This window comes from Falco rusticolus, chromosome 4, assembly GCF_015220075.1.
Source record: "Falco rusticolus isolate bFalRus1 chromosome 4, bFalRus1.pri, whole genome shotgun sequence".
Taxonomy (NCBI): Eukaryota; Metazoa; Chordata; class Aves; order Falconiformes; family Falconidae; genus Falco; species Falco rusticolus.
In genome coordinates, this window is record NC_051190.1 from 108,245,706 (window position 1) to 108,262,280 (window position 16,575).

Genomic DNA, 16,575 nt, shown 5'->3' on the forward strand with positions numbered 1-16,575 from the left:
GTATTTCTTTTGCATGCTTGGCCTGCTGTCTCTCTGGGAGTAAATAGCACAGCTTAGCTCTGGTCTCTGTAATCTACTGGGCTATGTCTTCAGAGAACAGATTTTCGTTCCATAAATACAATGCAAAATGGTTTTGGTGACCCTGTGTCTGGGTATGGAATCTATAGGGCTATAGCTAACGAACTAATCGTAGCTTTTACTTAGTGATGCTGACCACAATACTTAGGTAAGACTAGTGACATCCCTTCCTTCTTTTAAAAGAAGTTAAGAGTTTACATTTGCATCCGGTATTTCAGCCCTTGCGTGTTGTCATGTCCTCATTGCTGTTGTCACTATTATTGGGTTAAAGCCTGGCTTGAACACGGTGACACAGGCATTGCAATGTAGACTTGTCTCTGCCTCTGCAAAACACAGTCTGAAGTAAAGCTCCCAGACACGTGGTGCTCGTCTTGCAGCTGGAAAATGAGCACAAACTGCAATGGGAGCACGTATGGAGCAGAAATGACCAATGCTCTTACTCATTTGGTACCCGATCCTGCTACCGCTAACCTGAGCCAGGTCCGGTTCACTGTAGCACCCTTTCGAAATGGCCACAACCACCGTTCATGCAGTGGTGGGGCTGTGCGAAAGCGGGCTGGCAAGGTGGCCTCTGGGATACCAATTAGTACTCTCTGCCAGGCTTGTTCTGGCTTCGAACCTTCACACCTTGCTTCTTGAGCGGGCAGCTGCGGGAGGGCAACACAAGGATGTGTTGGTGCCCCTGGTGCAGCACCAGCCAGGTTCACGCTGTCACACGACTGCCTGCCGGTAAAGCTAAGGGCACGCTTGGGGAAAACGCCACGGGCCCTTGCATGGGGGGGGAATAGCTCTTCGTACCATCCAGATTTCCTTGGCTGATACTCACAGTCAGTATAAGGAGATTTAAAAACTCTGGGTAATTTCTTGTTGACAGTTCTGTATTAAAGTACATACATAAGGAGTAACGCGCAACCAGCATGAGATGTACAATACAGTTTGAGCTTTGTTGTTTTTCCCCATCTCCTATTAATGACAATTTTCCTGTTGTACATTGTGGACAAGACCATTTCTGTAAATGCAGGCTCTTTTATGACAGGGATACTCAGCTGTGGACATTTTAAAAATATTTTTTTTCCTATCCTTTTGGAAGTACGGGAGCCGAAAGGACTTCTCTGTTTTATTTTCATTTGAAGTGTTTCTGTTATCAAAGGTCCCTTCCCACCTACAGCTATCTACCACTTGCATGAGTAAGGAAAATTATTTAATCATCAAGGGGTTTTTTTGAGTCAGGACTCCTTAAAGTCATATTAAACCAGAACAAAACACACTGCCCATGTTTTAAAGTCTCCTGAAAAGCAGAATAATGGAAAATGCTGCAGCAAAATCCATCACCTAGGAAGGACATGCTGCTGTTTAGAGTCCCCAGTGTATGATGTGTATGGGAGGAGAAAAAAGGTTGCTGACACATGCATAACTTTTTAAGCATACTCAGCAGACCTGTTGCTGTGGTAACTAATCAGAAGATTGTAACCTCCCCTGAATGAGTGCTGTTTGCACTGCACCAGATGGCTGATAAATCACATAGTGGAATTTTCTGTCCCTTGTTTTACTGTCCAACCTTTTCTCTAAGTGCTATGACTTAATTTGCAGCAATTTACCCATAGATTATGCAGACATGACACACCAATATAAAATATGAAGCTGCTTCAGGTATGCAGTCACTTTAATGATCTGCATCACTTGCATAACACCAGAACTGTTTTGTCTTCTGTATTGATGTTCAAGCTGTTGCAATTTTAGGAATAATGCTAAGTTGAGAAAAACCATGCTTTAATTTTAATATAATTTTAATAAGGGTAGCTATAGTTACTATAGCACATTTCTTGCAGAGGGAAGCAAGACACCTTTTGCAGTTCATTGGTCTGCTACAAGCATTTCTGTACGGGAAGCACAATAATAATGGAAGCACACATGAGGATTAAACAGGATCGTTGCACAAGAAAGTAATGCTGTTGTCTCTGTATTTTCTGTTCTTTGTTGTTATTACTGGTTTGTCTTCTCAGGATGACAGATTTACTTCTTCCACCCACCTTGACTATTTATTATTATGAGTCTTAAGCTATTGTCAAGTTTTTAGCCTCATTGTTACGGGTGCTGTTCTAACACTAAAAAAGCTCCAGGCTCACAGTCTTTATAGGCAAATAATAATAAATGTGCCTTGTGATACCTTTTAGAGTTATGAAAATAAGTATGCTGTCACCTATTACTGTAAATTAAAAGGAGGAAAAATTTAAAAAGATATGAAAACAAAGCTGGAGAATGATGGTTTTCCGATAAATAATAACTCCAGAAGGTGGTAACCTTTTTGAATGGGCAATAGAGCAGCTTACTTAGTGTGGCTGAGTGCTGAGCCTGATAGGTGACTGCGGCACACCCAGAGTCCTTGTAGCATGCTGTCCTCTGTCCCTGTGACACAGGCTAAGTTGTGTTCTGTTATGTCACTTGTGCAGTGGAGAAATTAATCACCTTCTGTGGAGTAAGAGCTCGGCATCTAAGCCTGATATTGTGCGTACAATGTACAATCTTACGTACAGCTGCAGATTTCCATACATTAATGGTGTAATTGGATAAAGGGGCTGCAGCCAGGATTTCTTCTTTTTTTCTTAAACATTCACTGAGCTCACCAGATGACATCCTTACTTCATATCAGAGTATTGCACCTGCCACCCTCTTTCTTTCCTGTGGGTGAAGCCACCTTTAGTGTGGGAGAAGTACTCTCAAGTCTCTGCTCCAGTCTCCTTCCTATATAAAAACCCCAAAAGAACCAAGTACCATTGACACTTCTTGCTCTCCAGATTTGTTCTGCGACATCAGTTGAATTTACTGGCCTATGCTGTAACTATTATCTTGGGTCTCGCAGGGTTTTTCTGTTTTACTAACTCTTCTGTACATAAGAAGTTTTTTTTTTTGTTCCTACAACTTACTAGTAAGAGCAATCACTTAAATTTAGTGGGATGCCTTTATGAGTACAGGCTTAGAATTCTGACTTAGCAAATGTACCTGGTTGCTGCTCTGTACAACCCCAGTTCATCTGATTTTTAGGTACTCCAAATGTACTCCACCAGAGACAAGACTGAGACAGTGGTTTGAAATAACAAAAATTAATACCAATAACAGGGTTTTATTGGCTGCACTACAGTTTCACCAAAATCTATCATAGTATATTTTTTTAATGTCATTTCAACACTTAGATGGTCTTTTTTACCTTCTGCATTAAGCCAACTTCTCTCCTAAACACTGTCTGCTGAGAAGACTAGTTGCATTGGTTGTATGTTTGCGTGGCCACTGTTCTGAACTTGCAGGGGGAAGTATTTTGGAAATGATGAATCAAAGATTAAGTACTGCAGTGTCTCGGGGATTTTTGGGTACTAGTTCTGATGAATAGGCTTTGATCTCCAACTAAGGAGATGTTTAAAGAAGAACAAAAATAAGCTGTAACTTAAGCTATATATTGCTGTGTTTGCCTTTTGGTCTCTTCCTTTCACAGATAAAACATGGAACAACAAAGGTTCTTTGAAATTCTCTTTTTTAAAGATGTGTCCTTCCTGCTCTCCTTCTTTGATATTTTACCCCATTGGAAACTCATCTTTTACTGGAGAAAAAAACCCCTTTTTTTAATATCCATAAGTTCTGCTGTTATGTTATTAAAGACAGAGCAAATAATTAATAGATATGTGTTGTGGCTTTGTCCTAATTATAACAATTTTGTATTTTCTGTTTACACAGTGGTCTCAATTCAAAGATTCAAAGATGCAGCTGTGAATAAATGCTTCCCCCATTTCACATATGAGGAAATTTAATTGCCGTGAGGTTACAAGATTTATCCAAAGCCAAGCAGCAAGCTTATGGCAGAACAACGTACACCCCAGGCTCTTTTGATTCCCAGGCCCATGCTCTAACCACTCATCTTTGCTGCTTTACACTGTTCGTGACAGCTTACACAGAAAGGAAGCATCAAAAATTTCTGTTGCCGGTATGTAATCATTCCATAGACAGCCTAATAATTCTTAGGTAGATTATACTCAGCCATAATCATCTCCAGTGTAATTAGAGAATAGACTTAGTCATCTAAGTGAGCATAATATGGGTAATGTAAGTGGTGTGTTATAGGATATAATTTAAACCGGCTTTTAAATTGCACCTGCTCTTTTCATCGGCTATGTTTCTGATTCTAAGAAGCAAGCTGCCTCTGACGCAGTTCATCCTTGATGTAACTCCAAAGCAAGGAATTTGGGTTGCTGTGTTCAACTGAAGTTGTTACAATTAAATTTGTACAGATTTTTCAGCTTCTCAGTGATTCAAATCACCTTTCAGGTAGATATTTTAAGTAGGAGATATCCAGCATTTTTTCTATTGTAAGCCACGTTGAACTGTAATTCTGATGATAGCAAACTGATAGCACAGGAAAACAAATGTCTTGCCCTAAGATCTTCCATTATGTACTTTAAGCTACATGTTGTTAATGATCAGCCATGCTTTTTAATCAAAACCATTAAGCCTAAGTAATGACTTATAAATTAGTCCCTATTCAGGTTACTGATACACCCCCAAAAGGTGCAGATGCCATGATAGTTCACGTTCACTGAGCTTTAGACTGGGAACAGCAAATTATTTCCTCTTTTGGTTATATAATGAAGTTGTAGCTTCTGGTCTGCAGTTAAGGCCGACAGCAACAGTGTCCAAAGCTTATCCATAATTTCTGAACACACACAGACCTATGGATACTTCTGCTGCTTGTGGTCATGAGAGGAAATTCTTTTTGCTGCATCTGGTTCCAGGATTTTTCCTTCTAAATTTTCTTCTTGTATAGAGTCCTATAAGCACATTCTGTCTGGCTTTTTGTTTTTCCTTTGCCGGATTACTAAACTAGATCTACTGATCTAATAAGCAGTGTGATATTTAATTATTAGATTATATATATATATATAATATATGAAACAATAATTTTAATTAATATATAATTAAAAATAGTGTAGATTCCTACCTTGTAGAAGAGCACGATGCCTAGTACTAACTGAGATTTGGAGTGACTATCAGTCCTGTGCTTTTTGGGGCAATTGGTTCTGCAAACTCGTCAGGCTGACTTGGCCCATGTTAGTGAGTTAGGCTCCTGAACAGATAGGAAGAAAAGCAAATATCTGGAGGAACCCAACTCTGACCACCAAGTTGTGTAGCACTATGGAGGACATGCTGACAGGGTACTTTCAGGTAATTAGTTCTGCTGGCAAAAAGCATTAAAACCTGTGAAATGAGGCAACAGCTGAGAATAAATCTCTTGGACATAGGTACAAAGTTCTTTCATAGATTTCTGTATTTTCTGTGCCTTCCCCAAGTTCCACGCTGCTGCGCTAACCTAACATCCTTACTTGTTCCTGCTCTTATGCTGAAACACTCTAGTTTCTAATGCTCTTTGTTCCACCTACTGGCTCACCCTTGCCTTTCTGACATCCTCCCCAGCTTCCTTTTAACCTTCCCATCTTTCCATCAAACGTATTTGGCAATCTTTTCTCCGTACTAAGTGCCTGGTCTGAAATAGGCATTGGTGTAGTGTGCAGCAAGGCTCTTTTCCTTGAAGAGAGGTAGAAATGTAAAGGTGCTGCCTTGTAACAGCAAACCACGTTTGTTTTCCTAAACCAGTGCAGTTTACCTGGGTAGCTGGGGACGTGCATGATTACACCTAGCCGTGAAACTATTTTCACCTCTGCATGGAGGCCCACCTTGCGGGCAGAGGATGGAGCAGGTGGGCCAGCCCCGTTTGGGTGGTTTGGCAAACGGCGCAGGCCCCTGCCCCACGTGCTGCGGCACATGGCCCTGCGTGGGGCCTCACAGGGCTGGGCCGCCTCAGGGCCTCGCGAGTGCTGGTGCTCAGCACAGCTGAGAGGTCCCCAGGGGTTCAGCTGCCAGAGGGGCAGGAGCCAACCGTGACCGTGAGGTCATCCCTTCAGCTTTACAAAAAGTTTGGTGGACTTCTTACCCGGCAGTTTGACTGGTTCGTGAGGGAGCAGCCAGGCTTTACGTTACCTATCTTTACTTCCTAGGCTCGCCCCGTGTGTGACAAGAGGTACGCATGTCGCCCATCCTGCTGTATGACTAACGCTGAGTAAACGAGCTCCTTCTCTTCCACCGCCTAACGTGAAGCGAGTGCCTGTGCCCCTTCTTGGTCCTGAGATGGGCTGAGGGACGACGCGTGTGCCGCTCTCCCTCTACGTGCCACTCTCCCCTTACGCGTGTGGAACATGGATGCCTCTTTTTGGCACTTTGCCTGTCCTCACGCTTCAGGGCCACCGCCTTGGCACGGTGTTTGAGGGAGCACCCACCCAGCCACCCACCCAGGCACCGGCGGCCATCGCTCCTCGCCCTGAGGGTCGCAGGCGCCCGCCAGCAGCCCGGCTCCGCGCCCTCTCTCACGGGGGCGTCGGAAGACCCCAGGAAGGGAAGGGCTGATGTCACCAGGGCAGCGGGCCGGCTCCGCGGGGAAACGCCAGCACGGGCGGTGCCGGCGGGGCACCCCCGCCCCCCTCAGACGCCGCCGGAGCGGGGCGCTGACCCAGGCGCGCACGGGCCGCAGCACAGCCGCGCGCCGCCGCACGGGCCGGGACTCGCCGCGCGGAGCGGTTCGGCGGCGGCTGCGCGCGCAGGGGGGAGGGGGCCGCGCGCCGCGCTGCTCCCACCGGCAGGGGCCGCCGCCAGGCTGAGGGGAGCGGAGCGGAGCGGAGGGCGAGGCGCGCTGAGGTACGGTAACGGTGCCGGTAACGCCGCGGGGCAGGGCAGGGCGGCGTCTCCCCGTCCTTCTCTGAGCGGGGGGACTGGGCCGGTGTCTCACTGCGCGGCGGGGGGGGTGCGGGGTCTGCGGGCGGCAGCCTGGCCGGCGGGTTCGCCCCGTCAGCGCCGGGCGGCGGCAGGGAGGGCGCTGCCGGGGATGGCGGGGGACGATGGCGCAGAGGCGGTTTCCCGGAGTCGGTGCGGGCGATGTCCCCTGGCGGCGATGCCCCTGGCGCCTCCGCGCACCTGCTCCGGCCGGAGGCACCGCGCCGCCCTGGGCGGGGGCTGCGGGCACCGCGTAACATGGCTGCCCCGAGGCCTCCCCCGGCCCGCGGGGTGGCGGGGCTGGGCCGCGGCGGGGCGGCGGGGGGCCGGCTTCGTGTTGGGGGCTGGCATCGGCAAACGCCGTCCCCGGCTGTCCCTTGCCATCCAGCTTGAAGCAGGGGTCTCCGGTCTCTGTCTTCCCTGGCTGCCCTCCCTACTAGCAGCTGCCTTTGCCTTTTGCTCTTTAAAGATTTTTTTGAAGGTGCCTTTTCATATAGTCACCTTGAAATCTAGATGCCTTCCTGTGCATTTCTAAGCATACTGTTACACTCGGGTAGGTATGCAATGGTTTTGTTCACTTGAGCGGGCTGATGGGCAGACATACCTTCCTGCAAGAGTCTACGAATCTGAGATCTCTATTTGTGCTAGTAATACTAAAGGCTATGGTTAACCTGTGTTTAAAAAAACAAAAAACCACAAACAAACCACAGCACAAAACATTTTCTCCGGTACTGGTAATTAGAGGGGAAAAAAATCATATTACACCAGCATCTCAAACAGAAGACAGCTTTGTTAGGGCCCTGATCCTGCGAGTGTGCCTATGTATAAATCTATTCTTATGAAAAATATTCTCAGAACTGGGTAAAGCCGCCCATACCTTTAAGACATGAAACTTTAATAATCTCAGAGAAGTGGTTGTGCTGCAGTACGCTTGGTAAATTCTGTGATGCTGATTATCTGAGTGTGCCAAATTTACTCAGAAGTTTAGAAGATAATAAATTCATGAACTTGTGGGAAGTGGAGTGACTGACTCGTTTGGTTATAGACTGTTACAGTATCAACTGTTGGTCTAAAAGCTGGTTTAGAATTAGGGATTTAAGCATCCCTAATCATGCACCCCAAACCCTTAAGCCAAAGAAAAAAGAACTCTCAAAACAAACCCTCAATTGTATACAATTAGGAAGTGGATTTCCGTGAACACAGGACTTCCACTGATTTGAGATGAATCAAGACTAAAGTTAACGTAAGCTATTCATAGTGCTGTGAACTTTTCCAAGCAGTTTACATCCCAGAGCTTACATAGACAGTCTGAAAAGAAAGGTGTTACACTGAGGCAGATGTGGTGGATGTAAATCCTTTATTGATAGTCCTCCCTAGAAAAGTATTTCTGATGCTTAAGAGTTTGAGTTATTTATGGTAACTTCCTTTTTTGGAAGACGTTTGTAACTTTTCCTGGTAGAATAGGGCATGGCTTAAGCTCTGGTTATTTATTCTTGAGTTTGGTATTTTTGGTAAAGGGTATTGAATTTGGCTCTCCACCCTCTCCTTCAGAAGTCATCAACTGTGGATGCTTTATGCAGCTTCCACGAGGGGAAAGTGTATGCTAGAAGCTTCCAGTAAGGATTTCTTTGTCTGTTATGGAGTTGGAGAGTTATGAAGCTGGACATCATCCCTCTAGTGTGTTGGCCTTCTCTTCCCATAAATTCAGTGGAATGAGAAATCGCACGGGATTGCTGTCTATACTTGCCTGTCTGTAAGGTGCCCAAGTGGCTGGTTTCTGCCACAGTGTGTTGCAATACATCCTAACATTTTCAAACTCTATTGCTAGTATTGCAGTGCTTGCTGGTGGTTTAGGTTGTATTTTAAACTAAACTGAGACGTCCAGCAAGGTACTTTGGTGCTTGTTATTTTACTCCTTGTTAACATAATGATGTTGTTAATTTGAAATGACTGCCAGTCAGTGTGTATTAGCCAGTTGTGTGTAGAGGCAGACCATCTCTCCCGTGCAGTGATGAAGACCTAACTGAATGGCAAAACTGGATTCTGCTGGCTCTTTACAAAGAGGATAAGCTGTGTGGCTGAGTATTATGCAGCAGTTAGCGACTTCTCATTATGAAGTTGTGTGTTGTACAGAGATGTTTTAGATGCCAGCATCTCCTAACAAGGGTCTGTGCCCTAGTGACAAAAGCAGGAAAACAGGTGCTTCTCTACAAAATGGAGACTGTTACAAATATGACCTTAGACTGCAGGCTGGACTAGCAGCTACAAAAAGAATAGAGTTCTGTGACTGCTTGGAGACTTAATTAAGTGCATTGACATCCACTCAGTGAAAAGTCTGTATAAGTAATGAATTTTCCTTGCATGCACAGCCTGTGATGGAAATGAGACTGAAATCTGTTGTCTTCTGGATGACTGACCCTGATTTATTTTTAAATAGAACTACGTTTTCATTAACATAATTCACATTACTTGAGGCAAAAAATCCTGTCTTCCTTTGGCAGGTGCCTACTTTGAAAGGTTGGATGAGAGTGTGTTAGACAATTGAAATGGAACTGGTTGCTCAAGGGACTGTAAACTTTTGTAACAGGTGAAATCTTACCATTTGTTAGGACTTTGAATTCTGAAGAGTGTTACCATGCTCATTTGATAGCCAGTATCTAATTTATTAGACAATCTTAAGAAATCTGGCAGTTATTGCTAGCAATATTCCAAATTTTCCCACATAGAGCAAAGGAAATATTTTCAATTCCTTCCAGGCTTGTTATGCATTTGTTCAGTTAAATGAGACTGAAGGGGGCGTACTGCTTAGGGAAGCTTTGAAGTGCAACTTGATTTTATGCCTGTGTAAAGAATTGCTGCTACTTGTAATTAAAAAATAAAAGTAAACTTAGTGGAGAAAAGGGCTGTCCCAAATCGCTGACTAGAAGTTTTGAGATGTGGCTTATTTTGAGCAAGTTACTGTAAAATTTTCGGTATGAAGTTAATGTAAAAAAAAAACAAAACCAAAAAGCCACCATGAGAATAGTTGAGAATGACTTACTAAGTTTCAGCTGCTGATAACTTCTCTTAGATACCTTTTCAGACACAGCTTAGAGGGACAGAGGCAAAGTTGAGCATGGCACCTTCAATTGGTAAACTGGTATCATCATCTCTTGCTGGTAAGAAAAGAGTCAAACAGTTCAACTATGGTCTAGTAATGAAATGTCCAAACCATAGGGACATGGAGATTTGGCATGGTTTTGTGCTTTATATTCAGGAACAGTCTCCGCTTTCTAATTTCTTAATAAATGCAACCTTCCTCTCTCCTGGTAAGTCATGCATTAAAACTGTCCAAATTGTCAATTAAAAAAATAACCTTTCAGTGTTTCCTAAGATGGGAACAATATTATTATTGTGCCTTTTAGTTTGCTGTCTTTGTTCTGCAGCTGAATGAATTTTGCTTTTCACTTCTGTTTTTGGAAACACTGCTTTTCTGCAGGATGCAGAGATCACATGTCTCTGCATGAGACACTAGGCTTTATTCGTAAATGGAAATACAAGCTTGTCTCAGGCACAGGAAACATCTTAATTTGAAAGTTAAAATAGAGGTTCAAAACCAACAACTGAACCCTGAACAAAGTTTTCACAGTTGTAACTGACCTTTCTTCTGCCACCCTGTTAAAAATATGGAAGAGTTGAGAAAAAAATAAATAAGGTGTGGCCTATTCAGTATATTCTTCCCTTCCTAATGAGGCAGCCTTGATCCAGATCTGAGGACTCTTGTTCAGATTGCTGCCTCTCACTTTTTCATTGTAAATGTTTCTTGCAGGTTAGGCCATTTACCCTTTCTGGTAGCAATGAAAACAGATATACTGAAATCTTAAAACATTACTGAAATAGTTCAGAAGTATTAGCACAGCTGGGTTTCTGTTTTATAAAAGCTCAAAATAGAGTGAGGAAGAATCATTGTTTAATACACAGAAACAAATTGTATGTCTTTGTAAAAGGTTTAATGCGTTCTCTGGACTTTAAAATCAGCTCAAATCTCTTATGCAACATAAACGATAAAGAAAATGCTGTCATCACCAGAATACACTCAGAACTTAACAGCAAGGCATTTAGCAGCCTCTGTATTTCTGGTACCTATGGCACCTGTTCCAGAACAGCTTTAATTTGAAGAAACTGTAGAAAGCGTGGGTGGAAAAATTAGGCTTTGTGGTCAGTTAAAACTGGCGTTCTGACCAAATTGCTGTGGAGGTCTGAGATGAAACTCCAGTGTTAACCCTCCCACCCTTGTTTTTTGTGGACATCCACACTGGCTTGAAAACATGATGTTGATTATCGCCAGCATTAACAGCAGGTTATTTAGGACCGTGACAGGTGTGCTTGAAAAACAGGGTTAGGAGACATTTAGACCTCACCCTGTACAATGCTTTGGGTTATGTCTGTGCTTCAGAAAGCTCTACAGTTAAGCCAACAAAACTTGAAGACAAATGTAGAAAATGTTAGAAAGACGAGTTTGTGTGATGTAGCTATGCAGCCTCACTAAGCTGAATGAAAGCAAAGCGTGTTCGTGTTTCCATCCATGCTGAAGACTTGTTAACCTAGCTATGCTGAATAATGAATGCAGCAGTTATGCTGTTAGGTAAAGATTTGGCTTGATCAAGCTGAAGTTTTGCCAGCTTGTGAGTCAAATCATACCAATACAAGGCAAATTTTACAGTTAAATTCTACTCGTAGTAACATGAGGTGAGTGCTTGTCTGTTGTCAGTGCTGACTGCTTGGTCTCATTGAACTTTTCTTCCTTAATAGCTGCTTGAGCATTGTTTTGATTTCTTGTGGAGAGGAGCTGTAGTAGTGTTAGGTGACTTCTCATGTAATATCTTTTACGTGTCTGGTATTGGTCTACATGATGGTGATTTTTAGGCAAGAGACTATATTGGTGTAGGAGACAAAAATTTTGCATAGCTTATTAAAGGCAGAACTGTTTGTACGTGTGCATCGATTAACATGTCCTAAATGGTGCTGCCTTGTCAGGAAAGGTGTAGCTCTACACGTAGGAATAGCTATTTCAGAATTTTTTCATTTGGTGTAAATCTTAATTAACATCAACAATAAATCGTAATTAACAGTTCAGAAACCCCAGCTAATCTAACTTGTATAAAACCAAGGGGGTTTTATATGTGACTTTGAGGACATCTTTAGCTTTTCTTGAGGAAAAAGTTGTGGGACATTAAGTTAGCAGCAGTTAAAAAAGTGTGTGAAGAGCAAATATTAGTTCAGTTCAATAAGCATGAGTTAAATTTCAAGACAGACCCTTTTTTTTTTTTTTACGCTTTTCTCACAGTAATCCTTTCTGTTGCCCACTGCTTCCTAGTGAGTGCTGCACTTCTATTATAAACTTATTGTTTTGTTTTTCCAAATGAAAAAAGACAGAGAAAAGAACTTGCTGTTGGCAAAAGCAGTTTTACTGTTTTAGAAAGAAACTTTGGAATTGCTTGAACAATAACTTACTAGAAAACCTTCAAAACCTGATAGTTCATAATATTGAGTTTTTATTTTTGGTAACTTTTTTAATAAATAACATGTAGCAGGTATGGAAGCTACTGTTGGCAAGCCAGTTTTCACGTAATTTGACTTTGTAAAACTAGTAATTACTTTGTGCTTAATGTTCTCAGGATATTTTGGTGAGCAAGGAAAATTGGTTGGCTTCAAAAGGGTTGATATCTCTTTGATATGGGAAGATAAAGTTATTTTCCCGAGAAGTAATTTCATTGTAGCAGTCAAATTCTGGAACTTTGTAAAAGATAATTTTAGTACCAAGTTGCAGCTTTCAGAGAAGCAGTACACAGTGTTATTCTGGACACCCCCCACCCCCGAAAGTCTTGAGCAGGTTGGTATGAAAGCCTTTGGGCAGTTTGGACTTGCTAAGCTCAGAGTGCTTTGTTGTGGATATTTAGCTATTTCAGTTTTCATGGGCTAGGGGAAACCTCCAAAACACACCGAATAATTTATGGCTGTCCTTATTCTCTTAGGAGCATGGCTTCAGTCTCTGACAGTCATGTGATCATGAGGGGAGGATGGCATACTGCAATCTTTTTTCCATTTCTTTTGCTGTAACAGCAATATTTGTTCCTTTTTTTTTATAACTGAAAAATGACGTCTAAAGGAGGCTTTCATTAGATTGTCACAACCTTTATGTACAGACTTAAAGAATAACAATTTTATTCTTTTCTGACCACTCTGAAAGTCTGATTGTGGACACATTTGGACAGTAATAGTGCAAGTTGTTCTAATTAGGATTTGGGACCCTTCTTAATACATGTTGGCATTTGTAAGATCCTCATACTGTGAAATGGAAAATACTCCAGAGTGAAATGTTGCAGATCTTGATATTTTCAACTGAATTTAGTATTTTATGTCTACCAGGACTTAAGAGTTAGTTTTCTTGAGGTGGTGCTGTCAGTAAGACTTCCATGTTTACTGTATTTTAGGAGAATAGTGATGTCCAAACATGTTTATAAGGCCCTGACAATTGTTGTACCTGTTGTTTCACATCGTGACATTCAGAGCCAGACATTGACCAGTGATGTTACTCCTTGCTGCATCAGAGTGCTTATGAGCATCGACAGCAATGGTGATTTATTCACAGAATTAATTTGGCTTGACAATCTCTAAATGAGAGTTACCACTATGAGAAAAGATCTTAATAAAGGAACTTGTTACACAAAACTTCTTTATGGTGTCAGGACACAAATTAAGCTATGGTGCCATAGTGACCAGGAGAGTGGAAGAAATATGACCAAAATATTGCGTTCTTCCTGTAGTATACGTTTTTGTCAAATAAAAACACAGCAAGTGGAGTGTGTTACCTTGCGGCTGTTACTCAGAACTGGTTTTCCAACCTTTGTGCCTGCTGTGATTATAGGTCAACCAAGCGTGATGCTTGTTAATTAACTGAAACTTAAGCAGTTACTATGTAGTAGTACAGCATAATGTACAGCGCTCTGTCTGTTTCTAGTGCTTTCTTATGCAGAATGGTTTTGGATATAGCCTGTAATAGACTGTATGGCCCCTGTTTCTCTGAACTTGCACTGCCCCATCCATGAGTGTAATGGTCTGCAGTCAGATCTGGGGCCTGGTGACGTACAGTGTAGGTTTGTCTCTGACTGCACTGAAATGTAGGTCTGAGGTATGATCTGTAGAGAAAATCAGGCCTGTATGCTAACGTGCTTTCTGGTGAAGAACTGTGCAAATGGGCAACAAGGTATTCTTTGAGGTTTTTAGGATTGCCTTTCATTGAAGGAGCAAATAATCTGTGAAAAAAGAGTAGGGATTAACAGTAGGTGATTTTGTAAGTTAACTTGGTGTATCAGAGTACTGTGAAGGAAGAGTGTTCAGTTCCACCTGTAGATGAAGATGCTTGCTTGGTATTGAGTCAGGATGTTACCCTGTGAGAGAGCAAAGAGGTGGAAAATGCATGAAAATGAGAATGAGGACAGCCTGAAGTTGAACTAAGAAAAAAGAATAATGAAGTAGGCCGGTAGAAATGTCCTGCTTAGATGGGTAGCTGGTCTGCTTTAGTTACCTGATGGAGGAAGATGAAGTTCAGTAGTGTTCTGAACAACCACAGGTTGTGGGTGTAGCTGAGAAACGGCCATCATTGTCATATTTAAAATGGACAGAACAAGGTTCTACGAGAAACTGCTACCTAGCAAACTGAGTAGATTTAAACTGTAGTAGACTGCTAGCTTCCTTCTCAAGAAACATGATTTAAGATCCCAGTGCCCACACTTTTGACAATCATGTTTTCAGTATAAGGTTGTAACATTTGGCTTGCAGTGTTTAACAGTTATATACCCCCCTATATGAAATACGCTGTGTGCTGAAGTGAACTGTATTTCATACTTAAAAAGTAGTACCAAAATGGCAATTTGTTTTTGGTTCAGTAACTGTCGGTATATTTAAGGGTTGAAAAAAAAAATATCAAAACGCTCACAAATACTATTGAGCCTGCTTTATTCCAAGGGGGACTTCAGGAGTCTGTAGAACATTAGATACTTACAGGTTTTTAATTTTTTACCCTGCCCACTTAGTGTCTGTAGCTATGTAATAGTGTGCCTTGTGTACCTTCAGTTTGTTCAGTAACACAGTGCTGAAGCATTCCTTCCCATCTTTTTAAGCCTACCTGGCAATGTGTTTGGTGTGTAAGTTGAAGAACTTAATGTAATAAAAAATAGTACTATCTGTCACTAACCGTTCTTTCTAGGTTATTGGATATCTAATGTCTTTCAGCTGCCTTATGTATTTCAAATAAGTCCACTTATTTTGTGTTTAGAGTAAAGAAAATACTTTTGAATACTGAGTTCCACAGTAAGACTGCAAATTATTAAAGACTTTGGCTGGTCTGGCAAGGCATCAGAAGACAGATTTAGAGCACTAGATGACAACATAGCCCAATGCAGATGTGAACACTTAGGGTGCTGGAAAGCAGTTATGTTGACATCACCAACACAGCAAAATAAATATACATACCTGGAATGATTCAGAGCAAAATACTAAATGGTTTCATTAACGGTGAAGCTTGGGAAATGCTCTACATGTTGCATTTCAGTTTAGTCACAAATGCTGTGATGACTTGCAAGTGATGAGGGTGGCAGTAAAAATGGGTCTTTGTCTTCTTGTCTGTCTGAGAGACACTCGTCTAGAACCGATAATGTACTGAGACTTAGTGACACAATATGCAAGTGTGTAGGTGGGTATCTGCCTGATGTATTTTGTCAGCTGAAGTAATTCCAGCTTATGGTAGCTTGACCTTTCCCACTGGTCAAAAATCTGTTTGTAAAAAAGCATTTACTGCCTAATGCATTTTCAATTCGATTGGATGATTATTCTTGTATATAATCTTCCCTAAATTAAAAGGTTGTGTGAGTTCCCTAGACAATTCATCACCCCACATTGTGTTGGTAGAGGACATCTTTAACACATACACACACACATGCCCCTCCTCTTGAAAATTTTTTTGCAAAGTTAAGTGTCCGCATGACTTGTTCATAGTCTGTAGGCAAACTCTTAAGTGTGTTTTTTGCAAACAATTACCACTTTATAGATTATAACCTTTATCCAAAAGGCATTCTTCCATTAAATATTGGAAGCCTGCTAGTCTTGAAAAGTGCGTGCTCAAATGGGGACTGCTTTGAAAAAATAAAGTCAAATTTGAATGGTCTGAAAGATGTCCACATTAATGATCAAAGCCAGCTTTGCACATTTGCCCCACCCCCAGTGTTCTCCTTCAAATAAATTAGCAGCTTTGGGGAGGAAACTTTTAATTGTGTTGGCTGTTTCTAAGGAATCCACATGTGTGCAGATACTTTCACTTGTTCAGGGTATTGTGGAGGGAGGAGAGGAACATGTTTGTTCATTTTGGGGCTGGAATTTCTTGTGCAATGATAAAATCTACAAAGAAACTTTAGACATCTGTGTTGAGTGCTATTTTAACAAGCAATAAATACTCACCTTTCTCTTTTGTAGGCATAGGTGCCAGAAGTTTCCCTGAATGGTGGAAAAAATGTCAGATATGGCATTGTACACAATACCAGCTACAGCAGTGTCATAGTCCTGAAACAGTTTACATTTTTTATTAATATATAGTCATGGCAAACACTTAAAACCTTAAACTGTTTGTGCTATCCTATAAGCATTTTAAAGAAT

General features: G+C 42.0%; 1 protein-coding gene across 1 annotated transcript in view; it reads left to right on the forward strand.

The window, feature by feature from the left end:
* Positions 1-6,649: 6,649 nt before the first annotated feature.
* Positions 6,650-16,575, forward strand: part of SCRN1 (secernin 1) — a 38,258-nt gene continuing 28,332 nt past the window's right edge. Inside the window, exon 1 of the mRNA XM_037386048.1 lies at positions 6,650-6,810. The gene's annotated coding sequence lies outside the window, so the exon portion shown is untranslated. The remainder of the gene's footprint in view (positions 6,811-16,575) is intronic.